Source organism: Canis lupus, chromosome 23 (assembly GCF_011100685.1).
Source record: "Canis lupus familiaris isolate Mischka breed German Shepherd chromosome 23, alternate assembly UU_Cfam_GSD_1.0, whole genome shotgun sequence".
Taxonomy (NCBI): domain Eukaryota; kingdom Metazoa; phylum Chordata; class Mammalia; order Carnivora; family Canidae; genus Canis; species Canis lupus.
The window spans coordinates 33,836,180-33,860,140 of record NC_049244.1 but is presented as its reverse complement, the minus strand read 5'-3'; the positions used below and the strand labels follow the sequence as shown (position 1 = coordinate 33,860,140).

Genomic DNA, 23,961 nt, shown 5'->3' with positions numbered 1-23,961 from the left:
CCAGGGAAAATGGGTATAAGCAGCTTCTCTCTCCAACTAATTACAACTAAAATCTCCAGAAAAAAATACAAAGAATCAGTTCCTGACTCTGAAAAATAATATCAGGCAGACTACAAAGGGAAATCAATCTGAAAAAAAAAAACAATACATCAACAATAAATTTCCTTTTGGTTCCCACCCCCCCTTCTGCTTTATTTTCTGGCTTTGACCCAAAGGTAGGCACAACAGGAAACATAACGGGTGCCATAACGGGTGCATCAGGAAAAAACTCAAGAGAAGCTCATTTGGCCAAAAAGGACGGGTGGAAAGGTTCTTGAAAGCCAGAAGACTGTGGGTTAAATCTCTGAGGCTTTATTTCTTCTTTTTTCCCCCTCTCCCAGTGCTGTCTCAAGGCCAGCCTCAGTTGTGGATCTGCACCACTGCCACAATGGTGGCTATGGCACACACAATAAGACCCCAAGGGAAAACCTATCCCTCCAGGTAAAGGAAGAGAAAAAGTAACCAGCTGGTGCAAAGAATATGGGGGAAATACCCACTATCTCACCACTTCACCCTTAAGTCAAGCACAGCCATATCCAGAACTGAGTAACAACATGAAAGACTAAAACTCATAATAAGAGAAGCCAACCTTTCTGGTAAAAGGAACCAGGAAGGGATTGCTGAGGATAGGTAAATATGAGGAAAACTCTCATGAGAAGAGAGCTGATGAAGGCAATCTATAACAAAGACTCTCTTCTTGACTAGTCAAGCTCTTCTGAGTCCTCTTCTTGACTAGGCCTCAATCTTGGCCTATAAAAACTGCAGACTCTTAACATCAATGATTTTGTCCATGCTCTCACACTAAAAGACTTAAAAAAACACTAGTCATTTCATTTTTTTTAAAGGTTTTATTTATTCATGAGAGACATACATACAAAGAGAGAGAGGCAGAGACACAGGCAGAGGGAGAAGCAGGCTCCATGCTGGGAGCCTGACATGGGAATCGATCCCGGGTCTCCAGGATCACGCCCTGGGCTGAAGGTGGCGCTAAATTGCTAAGCCACCGGGGCTGCCCAACACTAGTCATTTCTAATGGCTTAAGGCCACATCCCAAGGATGACAGTTCCATCCCCTAAAAGTTCCTGCATGAGGAAGCTTGATATTGCAAGAATTTACTATGTGTTCTACCTGAAGTTGGTGACGAGAGGCCCCTCTTAGTTACTTTAGAAAGCTTGCAATTATAAATATTTCCACTGCACCTTTAAAATATAAATCTTCAACCACCTCGAAGTGTTTTCTCAGAACAGAGAGCCATCTCTTTAAAATGTAAACATTCAATGTGGCACCTATGTGGCTCAGTTGGTTAGGCGTCCAACTGTTGGTTTCAGCTCAGGTCATGATCTCAGGGTCGTAGGATCAAGCCCCAAACTACGCTCCGTGCTGGATGTGGATGGAACCTTCTTGGGATTCCTTCTCTCTCTCTGCCTGCCCTGTACACACACACTCCCATCGATCCACCTATCAATCAATCAATAAAATGTAAACTTTCAGTGAGATACAACTCATTCTTGCTCTCAGTCCCTGTAGGAGGGTAAGGGCCTCTTGTCATAAAGATGTTTGCTTCTCCTCTGGGTAAGTATCAATTACAAATCCAGATGGCCTAGTCAGGTAGACCAATTAAAAAGGCATTGAAAACTTAAGTACATAATAGCTATCACCCAAGTGATAACAGCAAAATATCACCCAAGTTCCAGACCATCCCTGACTGTTAGAGATAGCACAAAGACTCAAACAGTACAGCAAAGATCTAGAAAATTAAACTGATGCTGGCACTACTACCCACAAAAAGCAAAAAGATGGGTTTGACTCTAATCAGATTGATGTGTGCTAAAACAACAGCAAAATAAAAATTCTCTTAGAAATTTTAACAGGATCCAAAGCCTCACAAAATAATACTTAAAATATCCAGTATACAATCTAAAATTATTCAAAATACAAAGTAGGAAAATCTGGTCAAAAGGTCAAAGAAAAAGATAACCAATAGGTGCCAACCAAGAAATGACCCAAATGTTGGAATTATTAAGACTTAAAAGCAGCTGTTATGACCATGCTCCATAAGGTAAATGTGAACACTCTCAAAAGAAACAGAAAGATCTCATCTGAGAAGGAGTAGTTATTAAATAGGATCAAATGGAAATTTTATAACTAAAAAAATCACAATATTTGAAATAAAAACTTCATTGGAGAGGCTGAGTAGCAGAATCAAGATGATAGATGCATTAATTTCCTATGGCTGCTGTGACAAATTACCACAAACCAGGTGATTTAAAATAATAAAAATTAATTCTGTCATAGATCCAGATATTAATCAAGGACTCAATCAAGGATTCTGAAATAAAGGTGTTGACAGGGCTATATAAACTATCTCTGAAGACTCTAGAGGAGAAAGTACACTTTACCTTGTCCAGCTTCTGGTGGCTGTCAGCATTGCTTGTGGCTACATCACTCTGCCTCTGTGGTCATGCCTCTTCTTCCTCTTCTATTAAATCTTCCCCTGCCTCATAAAGCCACATATCACTGAATTTGGGGCTCATCAGATAATCCAGTATAAATTCAACCTCTCAAAATCCTTACCACCATTAATCACACCTTTTGCCATGTGAGGTAATGTTCATAAATTCCAGGGATTAAGAAATATTTACATCTTTTTGGATGTTGCTATTCAGCACACTACAATAGAGGAAAGATAAGGTGAACCTGAAGACAGATCAATACAAATTATCCAAGCTGAAGAACAGAGTAGGGAAAATATTTTGAAAAGGAACAGGGCTTCAAGGACTAATGAGACAACATCAAAAGAACTACTATTCGTTCTTTGGAGTCCCGAAAGAAAAGGTAATGGTGCAGAAAAAAATACTTGAAGAAAAGGTGGAAATTTTCTAAAAGTATGCAAAGGACTTAAATTTATAGATTCAAAAAACTAAGACAAACTCCAAATAGGATAAACTCAGACCATGTCCAGGTACATCATAATCTGACCACTAAAAAGAAAATCTTGAAAGCCACAAAAGAATGACAAATTACATATGTGGCAGTGGTTCTTAATTGGGGATTATTTCATATCCAAGGGGATATTTAACAATGTCTGAAGTCACTTTTTATTGTCACAACTGGAAAGAGGGGGACAGAATGGTGCTACTAGGAGAGGGCAGGAATATGCTAAACATCCTACAATAAATAGGACAGCCGTCCACAGTAACAAATTATCCAATCCAATGTGCTAAGATTGAGAAAACCTGATATAGGAGACAATTTGAATGACTAAGAATTTCTCACCAGAAAACAGGACCCACATCTTAAAAATGCTGAAAGCAAGCAACCAACAACACAGAATTCTATACTCAGTGAAAATATCCTTTAGTAATGAAATGAAAAAAAGACATTCTCAGGTGAAGAAAAAACTAAAGCTATTTTGTTGCCAGCAGATGGCCTCTAATAGAAATGTAATCAAAGGTCTTAAGGCTAAAAGAAATTATCAGAGGAAAACATGAAATTTCAGCAATGAAGGAAGAACAAAAAAATGGTATATATCTGGGTGAATACAGTAATATTTTTTCCATCTCTTAAACTCTTTAAAACACGCATAGCTTTTGAAAGGGAATATAATACTAACACAGGGGTTTCACATATGTATAATTCATATGACAATTATATAAAGTGGGGAGGGCAATGGGACCTATATGATTGTAAGGTTTTATGTTCTATTTTAAGTGGTAAAATATAAATTCTAGATATACTTTGAAAAATTAGTATATAAAGTGCATTATAATCTTTAAGGCCATCACTAAAAAAATAGGACAAAGAAATACAACCAAAAACTAGTACATACAATAAAATGGATACTAAAAAGTACTCTAATAATCCAAAAGAAGAAAAAAACAGAGGAACAAAAAAAAAACCCACAAGAAATAGATAACACATAATTAAGCTCAAATACATCAGTAATTACATTAAATAAGTGGCCTTAAACTAATTAAAAGACAGAGGTGATCAGATGAAATTAAAAAACAAGATTCAAGTGTTATCAGATAACCACTTTGAATATAATGATAGATGGCATAAAAGGAAAGGATCATGCAAACAGGAATCAAAAGAAAGCTGGAGTTGCTATATAAATGCCTAAGAAAGTAGATTTCTGAACAAGGAAAACTGCTGGGTAGAGAGACACAAGATAATGAGAAAAAGGTTAATTCATCAAAATCACAATTTAAAAAATATATATATATAATAGAGTTGTAAAATACATTAAGCAAAAGTGATTAGAATGGAAAAGAAGTAAATAAATCCATTATTCTTGAAAATTGCAACTACTTTCAGTAATCCATAAAACAGGCAGAAAAGCATCAAAAAAATCGAAGATTTAAATATCATCAACCAACTGAATGAATCTAATTGACCTTTATACAACATTACATTCTAAAGCAGCATAGACATCTTTTTCAAGTGCACGTGTAATATTCAAGACAGATCACATTCTGGACCATAAAATAAACGTTAATAAATGTGAAAGAACTGATACTGCACAGCATATGATCTCTGACCATGACAGACTTAAACTAGGAGTATTAGAAAGATAACTAGAAAATCTCTAAGTATTTGGAAATTAGACAATACACTTCTAAACAACTCATATATCAAAGAGGGAAATTAGAAAATATTTTGAACTAAGTAAAAATGAAAACACAACATATAAAAATTTGTTAGATGCACCTAAAGTAGTATTTTATTATAAGGAAATTCATGGTATTAATTGCCATTAATAAAATGTTAGAAAACAAGTCCCAAATCAAAAATAATGTAAGTTTCTAGGCACCTGGGTCATTCAGTCAGTCAAGCATCTGACTCCTGATTTCAGTTCAGGTCTCTCTCTTTTCTTTTTAAGATTTTATTTATTTATTCATGAGATACACAGAGACCTAGGCAGAGCTCCTTGTGAGGAACTCAATGCAGGTCTCATTCCCAGGACTCCAGAATCACAACCTGAGCCAAAGGCAGACACTCACTGAGCCAGCCAGTGACCTCAGTTCAGGTCTTGATCTCAGGGTCATGAGTTCAAGCCCCATGTTGGACTCCAAAATAATAGTAGTAGTAGTAGTAGTAGTAGTAGTAGTAGTAGTAGTAATAATAATAATAATAATAAACACTACTAATAATGTAAGCTTCTGCCATAAGGAACTAGAAGAATAGCACATCAAGCCCAAAGGAAACAAAAAGGACATAATAAAGACCAGAAATCAGTGAGACTAAAAAAAAAATTAGAAAAAAACCACTGAAGCCAAAAGATGGTTCTCTGAAAAGATCAAGAAAATTGATAACTCTCTAGCAAGAATAACTAAAAAGACAAATTACTGAAATGAAAGAAACACAAAACATAAAAACAAGAGAATACTATTGCTATGGTCTGAATGTTTATGTCTCCTCAAAACTAATGTTGAAATCTTAACCACCATAATTATTATAAGTAGGGCCTTTGGGAGCTCATTAGGCCCTAAGGATGGAATTCTCACGAATGGGATTAGTACTTTCATTAAAGAAATCCCACAGAGATCCCTAGCCCCTTCTACCATGTGAAGATACAAGAAGCCTGCACATGGAGGAGGGAGGGACTCACCTGACCATGCTGGCACCCTGATCTCAGACTTCCATCTTCCAGACCTGTGAGAAATAAGTTTCTGCTGTTTATAAGCCACCCAGCCTGTGCTATTTTGTTTTAGCAGCCCAAACAATAAGACAGAAAATTGGTACCAAGAATGGAGGCTGTGTTTCTGACAGATATCTAAAAATGTGGGAGTGGCTTTCAAATGGATAATGGGTAGAACCTTAGGGTGCATGCCAGAAAAATTCTACATTTCCATGAATAGACTGTTAAGGTCAAATTCTTCTGAAGGCTCAGAAGGGGAGAGCTGTAAGCAAAGCCTAAATCCTTATTTTATTTTATTTTATTTATTTATTTTTTTATTTATATTTTATTTTATATTTTATTTATTTTATTTTATTTTATTTTATTTTATTATTTTATTTTATTTTATTTATTTTAGAGAGAGAGTGCACACACACACCTGCATGCACGAGTCATGGAGGGGTAGAGGGAATGGGAAAAGCAGACTCCTTGCTGAGCACAGAGCCTGATGTGGGGCTCAATCTTAGGATCAGGATCAGGATCTGAGCCACAGTCAGATGCTTAACCAACTGAGCCACTGGATGCCCCAGTTTCGATCCTAAGTGGTCATGAACAGAATGTTGGCTAAAATACAGAGCGTTAAGAAAGAGACATCAGGCCCAAATTGGAGTTGCTCATGCTAAGCACCACGTCAAAAAAAATTAAGACTAAGACTCAATACCTGACATAATTGCAGTTTCAGGCTCTCCCAGAAATGTAACCTTTAACCAGTCCATCTGGAATTACCTGGTCAGCACCAGTGAGGTAATACATCCAACAGACCCCATCTGTCCTCCATCGGAAGTTGATTGTATCTGAAATAATCCACTCTTTGCTACAAACTTCCTTTTCCTGCCCCTGCCTATAAAAGCTTTTAATTCTGTATAGCTCTTTGGAGCTCCTTTCTATCTGCTAGATGAGATGCTGTCCAGTTCATGAGTTGTCAAATAAGCCAGTAAGATCTTTAAATTTACTCAGTTGAATTTTGTTTTTTTAACAACAATAAAACCCAAGCTGATGACGCCTCAGACAGAAATGAGGTACATGTTATTGGAAACAGAAAGAAAGGTGATCCTTGTTATGACAAGACACTTGGCTGAACCATAGTCACGTCCTAATGTTTCATGGAAGGGTAGAACTCGTGAAGATGAAACTGGCTATCTATCTGAGACCATTTCTAAGCAAAGTGTTGAAACTGTGGCTTGGATTCTCTTGAATGCTTATAGTAAACACGGAAAGAAAAATACCTTGGGATCCCTGAGTGGCTCAGCGGTTTGGCCTGCCTTCGGCCCAGGGTGTGATCCTGGAATCCGGGGATCGAGTCCCACATCGGGCTCCCCGCCTGGAGCCTGCTTCTCCCTCTGCCTGTGTTTCTGCCTCTCTCTCTATCTGTGTCTCTCATGAATAAATAAATAAAATCTTAAAAAAAAAGAAAAGAAAAAGAAAAATACCTTAAAGATGGAACTGTTAAAAGGGGAAATTAATTTAAAAGGCAGAAAATTCTCAGCCTGCTGTAGCGCAAAAAAAAAAAAAGAGAGAGAGAGAGAGAGAAAGCAAGAAAACACATTCAGAACAGAACACTACGAGTGTTCTAAGGGGAAAGGGATCCTTTGATAGAGATTAGTATGGGTGTGAAAATCAGATTCAATCAGCCACTCCAGCAGGAAGCAGCCAGTTAGAACGAGAAAAAGGCAAGAAGGAATGAAGAAAGATTTTCAAGCCTTCTTAGATTTTATAGGATATAACCATAGAATTATTCCACTGCAAATGTAAGATATTCCTCAAGACAAGGGAAGAAGGACCTAAAAGGTGACTCAGTGATTATTAAAACGCTGCCTCCCCCATTTCAAAAGAGGCCATCACCTGGGTTTCAAGCTAGAAGAATCCCAGCCCAAAGCTGTGGAGGCCAGGCCAGTAGAGCCAATGGCATAGGGAGAATGCCTCAGGTTGCACCCAGATAAGTCCCAGAACAAAAATATTTAAATATTTAACATTTTTAAAAGGTCAAATACTTGAACAGATACTTCACCAAAGAAGATAGAAGATAGAAGTTTCTCCCACTATCTGAGAGTAGAGCATTCCTATGAAACCTTTCAGAAGCCAAAATTACATAAAATGAAGTATATCTCCTGCTTTCTGAAAGTTCAAGTCTCATCATTTTGCTTTTACTAAAGATCTACATTAGTACCTGCTTTCACCAACCAAAAGAAATCTGAAAAGGATTTTCACTTTTACAAAAAAAAAGGCCATTACTGTACTAATGTGGGTCTTAAGTGGCATAACATGAACTTTTGGAAAGAGGGCATACTGTACAATGACGATATATAAGCATATGTGAAGATCTTCAATATCATAAGTCATTAGAGAAATGCAAATTAAAGCCACAAAATGATATCACAACACAGCAAACTAAATGGCTCAAAAAGATAAGGGAGGTAGTAATGAAAAAGGACAAGGAAAGGAAGGGAAAGAGGTAAAGGAGAAAAGAGAGAGAAGGAAACACAAACAGTACTAGGTGCCAGTGAGGATGCAAAGCAACAGGAAATCATATATTGCTTGTGGGGATGCAAAACAGTAAAGCTACTGTTTTATATAGTTACTAAGCGTAACAGTTTAGCAGCTTCTTATAAAGTCAGACATACATTAACCATATATGATGATCTCACTGAACCAGACTCAAAAAGTTATGTATGACATTCTGGACTACAAAGCATGAAGGGGTAAAGAATTGTTCTGAATTAAGACTGTGGTAGAGATTACATAACTGCGTCAAATCTCAATCACACTCCAAAAAGTGTCAATCTTACTGAATGTAAACTAAAATATATAGCAGAAAATATTCACCGCTCAATCTTACACTTTAAATGGACCTGTGTTTACTCACGTATGGTTTTGTATCATCATGCAATATACGTTCACTAAGTTTTACAGATCTTCAAATACTGACATCTTATTATAAAGTATCATTGCATTCATATAGCCTCTGGAAACTCCAGAGTGACAATGGAAATTAATATCTCAGTATAATGAAAATAGTCTGGTCTTGTAGACTCTTTAAAAGGTATTTTAAGAGCTCTAGAGAACTGTTAATCTAAATAGAGAAATAATAACATCAGGCCAAACACCTAAAAAACACCTATTCTTCCCCAACCTTTTACAAATTCATTGGGTATATCTATATATTAAATGACACTAAGTTTGTCAAATCATTTTACCAAATGATACTGTGTATGATATGTAAACTATGAGGAAAGGTACAGTTCATGTCCCTTTGTATGTATATAGGCCATGATAAATATGACCATTTTTGGCAAGCCTGTTGTTATATTCTGAGGAAAAAGTAAGGAACCAGCTAGTGAAAAAAATTCTAAAGAGAAATCTCTCATGCTAATACAAATGCAATTTTAGATTCTCTTATAGTTTAACACATAACTTGACAATTTCCTGTTTCTGATAAAAATCAGCAGAGTGACAATACCCAAGTGACTAACTCCGGAAGTTTGGTTGGGCTACAGATCTTTCGGTAAACAATGAAGGGGGAAAAAAATCCCCAAATAACTAATTTCAATGTGCTATAAGTAATGAAAAAAAGACAAAACAATTCATAAGATGATTTTACTCTATTTTTAAACCCTACTATCTTGTCAAGTAATTTTGATTGTTAAACACTCTTAGAATGAAACATGGGTAAGAATCCCATCATGGGAAAAATAAAAATTATAGGCTAGTCTGAAATAAAGACTCCTTAAAAAATCAACCCCCCCCCCTTTTTTAAAGAATAAGTCAAATAAAATGCCATCTTATTCTATTTACTTTTGGAAATAGCACTTTGAAAATATCCCCAATATAAGCAAACACAAAATACAATACAAGCAAAAGTCCGGTGCATATCAAAATTCATTCATTTGACAAATGTTTACTGAGTAGTTATTAAAGACTAGGAAGACACAGAGCTAAGGCCTGAGAGTAAAGAAAGGCATATCAAGGAAAACATGCTCTCAAAAAATATCAACTGTAGGGGCAGAGTTGGTTAAAAGTGGCTGGCTCTTGATGTCAGTTCAGGTCCTATCAGGGTCCTGGATGCAGCCCCTTTTAAGGCTCCCCGCTCAGCAAGAAGTCTGCTTCTGGATTCTTTCTCCCTCTGCCCCTCTCCCCTCTAAAATAAATACATAAATCTTTTTTAAAATATCATCTGTAATTCTACTTTTCAATAACTTATTTAATTAATGCCTTACATACATACAAGGCATTACTCCTTATATGATTTTGTCAGGTATCACAAAATTTTACTTATTACTTTGATTTACAATAAGCTGTACCAAGATCACCTTAAGAACATATCACCATTCTATAATGTGAAGAATATTACATTTTATATAAAGAGGCCATTATGTTACCACTAATGTAAAAGGAGTGTAATAACCTTGCTAAAATTGCTAAATGAGCAATTATGGTATAAACTACCAACTACATAAAAAAAAACATAAGAATTTAATGTCATAATTAATATAACAAATGTAAACACATTAACTGATTTAACCCTTAGTGTATTACATGGCAATTAAACATAAATGGCTTGAAAATTGACTATAATCATGTTTTTAACGTATATTTTTTAAACTGTGGTACAATACATGTGATGGACTGATTTTTTTTTTCTCCTCCAAAATTCAGATACTCACCTCCTATCCTCTAGTACCTTATAATGTGACTATAATTTGGAGATAGAGGTCTTTATAGAGGTAATTAGGTAAAATAAGGTCATTAGGGCTAATCCAGTATGACTGGGATCATTTTATAAGACAAGTTGATCAGAACACAGACATACTCTGTGGGAAGACCATATGGAGACACTGGAAGAAGACAACCATCTACAAGTCAAAGAGAGAAGCCCTCAGAAGAAACCAACCCTGAAGACAACTTGATCTTAGACTCCAGCAACCAGAATTTTTAGACAATAAATTTCTGTTGTTTAAGCCACCCAATCCGTGATACTTTGTTATGGCAGCCCTAGCTAATAATACAATACACATAAAACTTACCAAATGAACCATTTTTAAATGTCCAGTTTAAATACGTTCATGATGCTGTACAGCCACTACCACTACCCATCTCAAGAACAATTTTCATTTTGCAAAACTGAAATTCTATTACACTTTAGACAATAACTCCCCAATACAGCCAAACTACCAATTAAAATTAAGTATAAAAGAAGAATCATCATTTTTGGGCATTTTCAAAAAATTTAATTCCAATTCACTCTGATTTAAGAAACAATCAGAGGATATGTTCCAGAAAAACTAGAGTAAAGCAAGAAAAAAGATCCAGGAAGGATGTAGGAAGTTCGAAAACCAATGAAGAAAGGCAAAAGGAATTTCCCGAATGCTAGCAAAAGTAAATTAGGATCAGAAGATTAAAATTTAACAGTCCAAATTGGAGTAAGATTCCAGAAAAAAAATTGGTAAGATTATCTGACAGATAGGACTATGTGAACAATTATATACAAATATGTATTTTATAGACCTATTGGAGAGGGTGGGAAGGCTTAACTATAAATTCAAAGACAATGAACAAAATTTTAAATGTGAACCATATAAATTTCTTAAAAATTTCAGAAAAAATAAATTACACAAGAAAGACAATTTAATCATAGGAGGTTGGGACAGCTATAAACAATGAATATATAATCATAATGATGAAAATGCTGAATATGAATATACAGTTTTTCAAAACAATGGGGCTAAGAAATATAGATGAAAAAAATAAATGGGGGCACCTGGTTGGCTCAGTAGGTAGAGTATGTGACTCTTAATCTCAGGGTTGGAAATTCAAGACCCACGTTGGGTGCAGAGATTACTTAATAAATACATACATACATACATATATACCCTCGTTTACCTTAACAGAAAATTAACAGATGTTTAAAATTAATGAATCAGGAGATAATGCTAACAATTTTATGTTTTTTTATTCATCAAAGTAATACATGAGCATAGTTTAAAATGTCAAATAGTGCTGTAAGGCCTCTAACAGAAGTAATAGTCCTTTGTTCTCCTCCCCCCTTTTCCTCCTGTTTGTCTCAAGAAGTAATCACTTTCAACTTCTTTGAGCTGTTTCAGAAGCAACAGCTTAAAAAGTTGAAAGTGATTACTTCTGGTAGAAAAAGGAGAGCAAGACTGGTATTTTTGTAATTAGGTCTTTTAGCACTGACACTTTAATCTACATTCATATATTACTTTGATAATTTAAAAAATTTAGAAAACCTCACTGATTCCTTAAAAATTAAAATTAAGTCAATCAAAATGATGAATAGCTAGCTGACTTTTAAGCTGTATCAGCATCCATTTTTTCTCTTTTCATAACAGTATCTCAACTTCTTTCTCAGAAACTATCCTCTCCATCCCCGTTCCCAATTCTATTTTGACACTCTAGATGGAGTTCCAACAACTCAGGGGTAGTATATGCAATTCATGCCTAGCCAATCAGAATATTAAATTTCCTTAATTGCTGTGACTAGTGAAGAATGGGCTTAAAACCTAAGTTGTTCATTCAGAAAGACTCCTGGGATGTCAACAGGAGTTACTGGGAAGGTACTTTAGCTTTTCCCAACAGACTTAAGCCTGAAAGCAGAGTAAATATAACAGTATAGAACCTGACAATGAAAGTGAGAGTTGCAGAGAGATTAGATTCCATTTTTCAAGCCTCCAAATCTAATTATTCCTCAATCCAGAATCTATCCCTATTTTATTTCATAAACCAAAATTACTTTTCTGTTAAAATAAACAAATAGAGTCATTATATGATAACAGGTACCTGACAGAGTATCAAATATATATATTTTAAATTTATTTAAGTAATCTCTATACCCAACATGGGGCTCCAACCCACAATCCTGAGATCAAGAGTCTCATGCTCTTCCAACTGTATCAGCCAGATGCCCCTAGGGTATCAAATTTAAAAGAAAATGAAAATTCTGTAAGAGAGACTTCAGACATAAGAAAAATGCAATTATAATATATTAAAATAATAATAATAAAAGAATAAAAAATGAAGATTAAGGAAGTTATACCAGCAAGTATAGATATTCCCAAATTTAACAACTCTGTGTGTGTGTGTGTTGTAAACACCCTGGAATAGGTTTAAATGAAAGCTAACACTGAACACTATGTGGAGCTTATTAACAACCAAATCACTGATTTAACCAAGTTTTCAACTTGTTCATTATTTATCTTTGGGCCCTACTACATGTGCGGCACAGTAGGAGCTATCCAGCTTACAAAGCCAAATCTGTCCTGAAACACAGCTTACAGTCTATTGGGAAAAGTTCTATTTCTTGCTAATTATTACTAAAAGTACTATTTATTGTTAATTACTCCAACTGTAATGCTGACTTATATTAAACTTATTCTGCATCATAAACTATGCCAACTGCATCTATAAACTAGATCCAATGTACTGCTACTATTTATATATGTTTAGCTATCTCTGAGCCAATAAAACCACCCATCTTTTCACTTTATAAACTCTTGGCTCCAAGAATTCACCTATTTTATTTTAAGATTTTATTTATTTATTCATAGAGACAGAGAGAGAGAGAGAGAGGCAGAGACAGGCAGAGGGAGAAGCAGGCTTCACGCAGAGAGCCCAACGCAGAACTCGATCCTGTGGCTCCAGGATCACACCCCGGGCTGCAGGCAGCGCTAAACCGCTGCGCCACCGGGGCTGCCCGAATTCACCTATTTTAAGATGTAGTATAAGAACAAATGGCCTGCCTTGAACTCCAAAGGCCTAAAAAACAAATAATATAATGGTCCAGAGGATGCAAACTAGATACCGGGTATAAAAAGGATAGATCCAGAGAAGCAGCATGACAACTTTATACCCATTCATTCTAAGACAAAGGCTGCACTTTCTGGTTTTATTGTCCTCACATAGGGTAATGCCAAAAAGGGAACCACTAATATTTAGAGAACAGCTTGCATACTCGTGTCATCCACTGAGTTTCTGGGAAATACAAAGTATCTTCCTGAGACATGGAAGCAGGGATTTTATTCAGCCTAGATTGCCTCACCATCAAGTGGTGGGAGAAAAGACCCTCATAAACAAACATGTCCTTTACTTAAGGGGAATAGAGCTCAACTAGGTGATTGCACCCTCAAAAACAAAATGGAAGTCAGAAACTAGAGAAAAGAAGCCACGACAGTAAAAGTAGAAGATTTGGGTTAATCTCCTACATCTTTGTTACTATTACCTCTAAAATGCTTTCGTATTTGGCTATGTGAACTATAAAAAAGGAATGTCTATATTCTCAAACTTACCAGGCCAAGTTGAGAGAACGCCCAAGGAGTTGTGGGTGAAAACAACTTTAAAAGCATGGAGGAAACTACAGCCTCTAAGATCTGATTCAAGAGAAAAGTACAGGGACCTCTCTACCTGAGGACACAACACTCCACACTGTTCTGCTGCAAACTGTCAAATTACCACATAAAGAGGGCTAGGTCTCAAGGGGTAATTCTCTTCTACCATCATCACTCCATCTAGCTTCCTCAGACTATCCTAAATCCACAGGACTGGGAGGTACCTTCTAAAATTATTTGACATTTTAAAACATGTTCAAATTATTACTCTGATAAATAAGGTCTTGCAAGTGCAGGATCTGCATCTAAGAGTGACTGCTTCTTTCAATTTTGTACCTTAGACAACTTGCTGGCCTCACTCTAGTCCAAGCCCCGTTTCACTGCTCCTATAAATAAAATGTATGACAAACTGGGGTTACCATTAAACTGCCTTACCACTCAGTAACCATGAGTCAGGAAATGTCATATTAACTTCCCTCAAACTCCATTTTCTTATTTATAAAAAGAGACCTGAATCAGATTGTATCAAAAAAGTCTATTGAGTTATATCAAAACTACAATCAAAACTATTAACTAAATTTCTCCTTAAATTATCTGGATAAAGGGATCCCTGTGTGGCTCAGCAGTTTGGCGCCTGCCTTCGGCCCAGGGCATGATCCTGGAGACCCAGGAGTTGCTCCCATGAGTTGCTCCAAGTTGTACATATTTGCAAAAGAAAACACACAGCACGAGGGATAGCAGAACTATCATTTCCCCATGCTATACAGTATAAGTAAGGTTTTAGACTGTATCATCATATTTAGCAACCATATTCTAACATACACTAAACTTGTGGTAACCTGAACTTCCAGACATATTTAATATGCAATTAATCATAACATTTGAGTATTTTCACATTAACTGCTGTGCTTAATTCTAATTCCCCCTCATGCCCTTCATGTTATTGTACCTCCTATAATTTTTTGGCTTATGTATGCAAAAGGACCTAGGAGAGTTACAGGGAACCAGTATGCCACTACTTAAAATTCCTAGGTATGAAACTGCTTTCTAAAATACTCTACTGGGCAGCCCGGGTGGCTCAGCAGTTTAGTGCTGCCTTCAGCCCAGGGCCTGATCCTGGAGACCTGGGGTCGAGTCCCATATCAGGCTCCCTGCATGGAACCTGCTTCTCTCTCTGCCTGTGTCTCTGCCTCTCTCTCTCTCAATCTCTCTCTCTCTGTGTGTCTCTCATGAACAAATAAAATCTTAATAATAATTAAAAAAAATAAATAGTAAAATACTCTCTTTACCCCATAGGCACACCTCACAGTGAACTACATTTCCCTATGGAGTTTCTGCTTCTGTGTTCTATAATTTAGTAAACAGTTATCTGGATTAATTAATCCCTACCCTGTCAATCCCCAAATCTTAAGTCATAACCTTTTTCACCTACCTCATAGGACTCAAATGAATCCATGTATCTCCACTACCTTAGTAGTACTGAAGGCATCTGCCTCCTTAAGGGCTCTGTTTCCAGTGTCATGCTCTTCTAATTGGAAGCATTTAGTTTTCTTCTTAGGGAAAAACAAAAAAATTAAAATTCCCCCTTTAAGTGTTTGCTATCTAACTTAAAAATTAAGTAAAAGGTCTTGAATGTATTTGCTTTGAGGTATAATCTGGAAAACAAGGAGAAAAAGATTAGACTCTTCAAACTATAATGAAACTTTCTTTTGTAAAGTTACAAGAAGATCCTGGGAAGATGGTAGAGTAGAAAGCAGGCTCTATGCAGGGAGCCCGATGTGGGACTCAATCCCAGGACTCTAGGATCACGCCATGGGCCGAAGGCAGACGCCAAACCACTGAGCCACCCAGGGATCCCCAGGTGGTGATTCTCTTAATTCCCTTATTACTAATTCTTTAATGTCTAGCTCCCAAAAGGAGAAAGTTAAAAAAGGCACCAGCCATTTAGATTTTCCTCAGCCTGAGGGAGAGGAGCTTACATAATTGGAGTCTGTATGTGTGTGTGCAGACACACCAATGACTGCCTTCCTCCTTGTCAGCACCTCAGTGATCAGACGCATCATTCAGGTGTCAGAACATAGATCCCTGATATTTGGATGACAGGATATTTATTGCTCTCTTTAGCTGTTGCAGGCTGCTCTTCTAACTAATGCATAACTGCCTGGCATGTTCCTGGGGAGTGGAAGATGTGTAGCCATTGCTAAGAGCTGAAATTAAACAAAATTTACAGTCCAAGACTTCCTCTGGAAGTTTCAAGCCTAGGAGTGGACTCCAGAGTTCTAAAATAGTTAAGTCACGGCAGCCTGTGTGGCTCAGCGGTTTAGCGCCACCTTGAGCCCAGGGCGTGATCTTGGAGACCCCGGGATTGAGTCCCCACATCAGGCTCCCTGGGTGGAGCCTGTTCCTCCCTCTCCCTGCCTCTCTCTCTCTGCGTCTCTCATGAATAAATAAAATCGAAAGGAAGGAAGGAAGGAAGGAAGGAAGGAAGGAAGGAAGGAAGGAAGGAAGGAAGGAAGGAAGGAAGGAAGGAAGGAAGGAAGGAAGGAAGGAAGAAAAGAGAAAGGAAAAGAAAAGAAAAGAAAAGAAAAGAAAAGAAAAGAAAAGAAAAGAAAAGAAAAGAAAAGAAAAGAAAAGTAAAAGAAAGAAAAGAAAATCACCACACATATCCAGAAAAAGAAGCAAGCTTAGTGAAGATCAGAGAAAAGCTTGTTTATGCCTTAAAGGGATTCCTAGCACAGAGACAGCCTACGACAATAAGAACAAAACCCCAGCAAACCTTGGGAAAGAGGGACGATCTGATTTTCAGATATACCACATTATTAGATTAAAACATCCAGTTTTCATCAAACACAGCATTTTGAATGGACAAAGACAGTCCTTTGGACAGAAGACAATCCAGTTGACCCTTGAACAACACAGGAATTGGGGTCCTGACCCCTACACAGTCAAAAACCCATGTATAACTTCTGATTCCCCTAAACTTAACAACTAATAGTCTATTGCTGATCAGAAGCCTTACTGATAACATAAACCGTTAACACATATGTTGTATATTACATGTATTATAGACTGTATTCTTAAAGTAAACTAGATGAAAGAAAATGTTATTAAGAAAATCATAAGGGGGGGTGCCTGGGTGCCTCAGTCTGTTAAATGTCTGACTCTTGATTTTGGCTTAGGTCATATTAGGCTTGCAAGACTGAACCCTGTGTCAGGTTCCAAGCCCAGCTTATACTTCTCTCTCCTTGCTCTGCTCTTCCCCCTACTCTCCTTTTCTTTAAAAAAAAAAAAAAAAAATCATAAGGAAGAGAAAATATACTTATAGTACTATACTACAAAAAAACCTGCATATAAGTTGACCCACATAGTTCAAAACCATGTTGTTCAAGGGTCAACTGTAGGTTGACATATTCAAAATACTGAAAGAAGAAACTATCCACTAAAATCCAATGTTCAAGAAAACTGTCCTTAAAAAGTGAGAGAAGAGATTAAGACATTCCCAGATAAACAAAATTAGAGGAAGTTTGTTACCTCTAGACCTGCCCTACAAAAAATGTAAAGGAAGTACTTCCTGAGTTGAAATGAAAGGATACTAGGCAATAATTCAGTCATATTAAGAAATATAGATCTCCATACAGGTAAATACATGAGGAATTATAAAAGATGGAATAACTGAAAATTCAGTTTGTGACTATTTTGTGTTTTCTATATGACTTAAGACACTAATAAACAACTTTTAAAAATGACTGGTATAAAGCTACAATTACTGTAACTGGAGTCTGTAATTCTACATTTTGCTTTCTATACAATGTAGGAGACTAACAAAAAAAAATCAATTACTGGGGCACTTGGGTGGCTTAGTCGGTTGAGCATCTGACTCTTGATTTTAGCTCAGGTCATGATCTCAAGGTTATGAGATAAAGCTCTGCATCAGGCTCCACGTTCAGCCCTCCCCCTCTGCTCCCTCCCCACCACACTCAACATGCACATTTGCTCTCTCAAATAAATAAATAAATAAAACCTTTAAAAAAACATAATTATTAGTCTAGGTGTTTGAAAACATAAATATTTAAAGATGTATTTCTGTGACATCAATAACTGAAAGAGAATGAGAATGGAGCTGTTTAGGAACAAAGTTTTTCTGTTAAGAGGTTGAGAATGGAGCTGTATAGAAGCAAAGTTAAGCTGATGTAAATTCGGCAAAAGTAGCAGATATAAAATCAACACACAAAAATCAATTGTATTTCTAACACTAACAATGTAAGTAAACACTGTCAGGGATCCCTGGGTGGCTCAGCGGTTTGACGCCTGCCTTTGGCCCAGGGCGCGATCCTGGAGTCATGGGATGGAGTCCCCCATCAGGCTGCTTCTCCCTCCTCCTGTGTCTCTGCCTCTCTCTCTCTCTCTATCATAAATAAATAATCTTAAAAAAAAAAACACTGTCAATGAACAATCTGAAAAAGAGATTAATTAAACCACTTATTTGTTTACAAGAGCATCAGAAAGGATAAAATACTTAGGAATAACCTTAATTAAGGAAGGGAAAGATTTGTACAATGAAAACTACAAAGCATTGCTAAAATAAAGTCATGAGTATACAATACCAAGAATGAACCATAATGTAAACTATGGACTTTTGAGTATTATGATGTGTTAACACAGGTTCATCAATTGTTACAAATGTACCACTCTGGTGGGGAACCTTTTTTTTTTTTCTTTTTTTAATTGGTGTTCAATTTACCAACATACAGAATAACCCCCAGTGCCCATCACCCAATCACTCCCACCCCCCGCCCTCCTCCCCTTCTAGCACCCCTAGTTGGTTTCCCAGAGTTAGCAGTCTTTACGTTATGTCTCCCTTTCTGATCTTTCCCACACATTTCTTTTCCCTTGGTGGGGAACCTTAATAATGAGAGAATATCTTCCCCTCAATGTTGCTATGAACCTAAAACCAACCTAAAAACCAACCAACCAATCTCAAAAAAAAGAGAAAGAAAGAAAGAAAGAAAGAAAGAAAGAAAGAAAGAAAGAAAGAAAGAAAGAAAGAAAGAAAGAAAGAAAGAAAGAAAAGAAAAGAAAAGAAAAGAAAAGAAAAGAAAAGAAAAGAAAAGAAAAGAAAAGAAAAGAAAAAAGAAAAGAAAAGAAAAGAAGGCATAACTAATTGGAAAAACATCCCATGCTTATAGTCTGGAAGACTTAAAACTGTTATGGATGTTATGATGCAATACCATCCAAAGCAATCTACAGATTCAATACAATCCCTAAAACTACAAGAAAAAAATTAAAAAATTAAACTTCAACCACTACATGAGTCTCTAATTAAGCTATATTAAAAACAGATAGATAGATCGAGATGCCTGGATGGCTCAGTGGTTGACCATCTGCCTTTGGCTCCAGGCATGTTCCCAGAGTCCCAGGATCAAGTCCCACATTGGGCTCCCTGCAGGGAGCCTGCTTCTCCCTTTGCCTATGTCTCTACCTTTCTCTGTGTATTTCTTCTGAATGAGGGGATCCCTGGGTGGCGCAGCGGTTTGGCACCTGCCTTAATTAAAAAAAAATCTTCTGAATGAATAAATAAAATCTTAAGGAAAAAAAAAAGCTGATAGATCAAGAAGTCAAAACATAAATAAGGATATGAATACTTGACCAGCAAAATTAATAAGCTTAATATGACAGTTACATAAAGAACTTTCCAACAAACAAGCAAAAAAAAAATAATTATTTTCAAGTACACTTGGAACATTTTCAAAAATTGATAACGTATTAAGAGTCACAAAGACACAAAATAATTTCAAAGAACTTATACCTAATACTGCACTCTCCACAATTTAATGCTGAAATCACCAATAAAACATTTTTAAATGTTTAAAAACTTAAAAGTGGATTCCTAAACAAACAAAAAAGAAAATCACAGAAAAAATTGTAAAGAACTGAGTGACAATAAAAGTACTAATACTATGAAAATGTGGAGTTAAGCTCAAATTATAACCTTGTTACACTTATAACTAAACAGTAAGAACGAATATGCTTAACTAATACAATTTTTTAAAGATTTATTTATTTATTTGAAAGGAAGAGAGAGAGCATGAACATATGATTGCAGGGAGGGTTTGGGGGGCTATAGAGGAAGGAGAGAATCTCAAGCGACTCCCCATGAGTCTGACACAGGGCTCGACCTTACAACCTAAGATCATGACCTGAGCCAAAATCAAGAGACAGATCAGACCCTTAGCCAACTGAGCCACCAAGCACCCCTTAATTAACATTTCTAATCAAGAAACTAGAAAAAAATGGCACCTCGGTATCTCAGTCAGGTGTTTGCCTTTGGCTCAGGTCATGATCCCTCTGCATACTGCTCCCCCTGCTTATGTTCTCTCTCTGACAAATAAATAGATAAATTTTTAAAAAAGAAAGAAACAAAGAAAAAAAATAGAAAAGAACTAAGTAAACCAAAAGAAAGCATAAGTGTATTAATCATGTTTTTAAATTTTTTTCTGTATTTATAATGATCTGACATGGCAGGGCTCTTTGGACGCAGGGAGGGTCTGTCCTTCCCAGGATTACCTAATTCCTAGATATGGCAAACAACTTGCCTGAAAGCACAACTCTGATGTACAATAATCAACCTATCCAAAGCCTATATCCCCTAACCAACACCTCCTTTCAAAATTTTTCACATACCATACAGGTATGCCCATTGCTCTAACTCACCTGGGGCCAGGTACTAGAAAACTAAAGACCACCTCTATCACCCAGAACTACAAATTATTCAAACTATCCAAACTTGCTCAGGTTTGCCTATCCTGACTCATCAATTCCTTTCCACTTAACCACAATAAAGGCTCTGGACATGCCTTCCCCTTGCTCCTTCTGCTCCCTCAACCTTTGTGCTACCCCAGTGGAACTGTGAGTAAAATCTTTTCCTTCGGACCAGTCATTTCCATTCTGTGTCTTATTCTACCTGATTAAAATAAATCCTGTGTATATTTCAAGACAATAAGAGAAATATAGAACAGAAATTAATAAAATGGGAAAATCGGGGGAAAAAAAAATCCCAGAGAAGGGAAAACAAGGGGGATCCCTGGGTGGCGCAGCGGTTTGGCGCCTGCCTTTGGCCCAGGGCGCGATCCTGGAGACCCGGGATCGAATCCCACGTCAGGCTCCCGGTGCATGGAGCCTGCTTCTCCCTCTGCCTGTGTCTCTGCCTCTCTCTCTCTCTCTCTGTGACTATCATAAATAAATAAAAATTAAAAAAAAAAAAAAAAGAAGGGAAAACAAGGTTCTCAAACCTAGAAATCAAAATTTATTAACTATAAAGGAAAAATTAAACTAATATGGAAAAGGTTAACAAACAAGTACATTAAATCTTCTTTTTACCTTAAATTGTGAGATGTAATCTATACTGGTTTAAAGTATAGAGTTTAATGAGTATTGGTAAATGTATAAAATTGTGTAACCTGTACCAGAATCAAGCTCTAAAACATTTTTATCATCCCAAAAAAGTTCTCTTGTGACCCTTTAAAGTCAATTCTCTTCCCACCTGGCAACTACTCATGGGCTTTCTGTCACTATAGTTTGCCTTTTCTTGAATTCCTTATAAATGGAATATAGTTAACCATATAATCCACCCAGATAATTCAGGAAAATCTATCTACAAAACTCCTGTTTTGAACTTTATCAAATCCCCTGTCATCAAAAACATCAACTTACTTTTGAAAAATATAATTTAAAAAGTCTTACTATAACTAAATTATAGCAGGATTAGGATCACTGCAGAACACCAATAGCAATTTATCATAGAGCTGAAGGGGTGGCATGATGGGATTGGGACTCTTACATTCTGGAAGGTGGCAGAATTTATACTTATTTAAATGGGGCTGCATTCTCTGTCCAAAATGTCCTTCAACATTTATAATACCTCTGCCCAGCCCATCATCCAATAGCTTCAAAATGCTTGCTCTATCAAAATCCATCTCAACATCACCCCAAACCAAAAGATCTACTTATTTAATGGTGAAGCATTCGATCACGGCATCCACAGGGATCCTACCACATATCACATTACCATTACCAGGAAACTGTCAGACTAACAAAATGATGGAATGTTATACTAAAAATCCCGCTACACAGTCACTCTGTTGGTCTCCTAGGATGCTGTATAGGTACTGAACCAATGGCTATGGTGTTATATCTGTAATATCCAGAAAGCATGAGTCCAGAAACCAAGGTGCATTAGTTGGACTGACTCGGCACCATCAATCCCAGTAACTCACTTGTGGAATTTGGGTTTCCCATTCCAACCATTTAAAACCTCTCCTGTATTAGAGGTCCTGAAGGTAATGCTTTCACCAAAGGACACACTGAGGGTTCCACTGAGCCTAAAAGCTATGACCACTACTTGGTCACCTTGGGTTCCTCATGCTGACAGGCAAGCAGGAAAAGAAAGGAAAAACTATACTAGTAGTGGTAACTGACTCTGCTTATCATTAGGAATTGTACACATTTGGGGTAAAGAGCAGTCTGTCTGGAACTTAGGATGTTTCCATGCTTGGTACTATAATAAACAGGAAGTTGGAGCAACCATGGCCCAAAAAAGGGCAAGGGAACTAAGGGCTAAAATCCCTCAAGGATGAAAGTCTAGAAATCACAAGCAACCTAAAGCAGCTGCACTGCTGACCTAGCATAAGGGAAATCTAGAATGGTGGTAAAAGAAGGAAATGATGAATATTTATCCCAACTTCAATACCAGTTGCAGCAGCAGACAGCACTAGCTTGCACCATTAACCCTTCTTAAATTTCATCCTGCAGTGACTCAATGATGGATTAGAATTAATGTAGGGTCCAAGCAGATCTGAGCAGAGCAAGAAGTAGATTTGTAGTAATTTGCTGAACAGCAGTAGGAAGCTATTACAGCTATCAAAGGAGAGGCCAACAGCAAGAGGTAGATCCTATCAAAAATCTCTTATATTTCACTGTCATGCTGTGCATCCCTCCTTTGATGCTAGCTGTAACAGTAGTTTCCTACTGCTGTGTAACAAATTGCCACATATTTAGTGGCTTAGAACACCAGAAATTTGTTATCTAAAAGTTCTAGAAATAAGAATTTCAAAACAGGTTTCATAGAACTAAAAACCAAAGCCTGCATTCCTTCAGCTTTAGGGGAAAATCCATTCCTTACCTATTCCAACCTCTAGAGGCTGCCTTGCCTGTATCCCTTGACCCCATGCCACATCATGATCTCTGCTTCTATCATCAAATCTCTTTTTTGGACTGACATTCCTACCTCCCTCTTTTAAAATAAAGCTCTTTGTGATTACACAGGGCCCACTTAGATAATCTAGGAAAAAATAATCCAGGAAAATCTCACTATCTACAAAATCCCTTTTGTGATGCAAAGTTAACATATTAATGGGTTTAGAGGATTAGGATCTTTGAGAGACCATTATTCTGACTACCACACTTGTGCTAACCTAGGTTAATGGTTCCAGGTAAGTTTTGACTTACTTCCCAAGCAAAATTCACTATGATTAATTTGCTTTCTGCCCTGGGCTTTCTTGAGGCAATGAAGTAAGGCACCACGGGGAACCAACACACTTGACTGACTCTTCTGTGGAGTCCTAAAGTGGTGAAGGGAGGGTGAAAGAATTTACACCACTAGGGCAACTGCGAACTGATAGAAAACAAGAGCAGATAACAGTTTACTCCTGTCCATCCATAAGACAATTTGAGGAGCATCTAGATCCTCAGAAGTTCCACGAGAATTGAACCCTTGTTGCCATAGCAGTAACTAAATAATACATTTTTTTAAAGATTTATTTATTTATGAGAGACACAGAGAGAGAGGCAGAGACCATAGGCAGAGGTAGAAGCAGGCTCCCTGAGAGGAGCTCAATGTGGGATTCAATC

At 36.9% G+C, this 23,961-nt stretch overlaps 1 protein-coding gene across 4 annotated transcripts in view; it reads right to left on the bottom strand.

Annotated features, from left to right (window-relative positions):
* The window catches only part of NCK1 (NCK adaptor protein 1), a 76,728-nt gene that overhangs the window by 36,453 nt on the left and 16,314 nt on the right, over window positions 1-23,961 (bottom strand). The window contains exon 1 of one of the 4 annotated variants that reach the window (XM_038570972.1): window positions 15,488-15,593. The exons of 2 other annotated variants lie outside the window; for them this stretch is intronic. The gene's annotated coding sequence lies outside the window, so the exon portion shown is untranslated. Of the gene's footprint in view, window positions 1-2,438; window positions 2,537-15,487; window positions 15,594-23,961 lie in introns of those variants that run through there. One more of the 4 variants, XM_038570973.1, reaches the window with a different exon arrangement.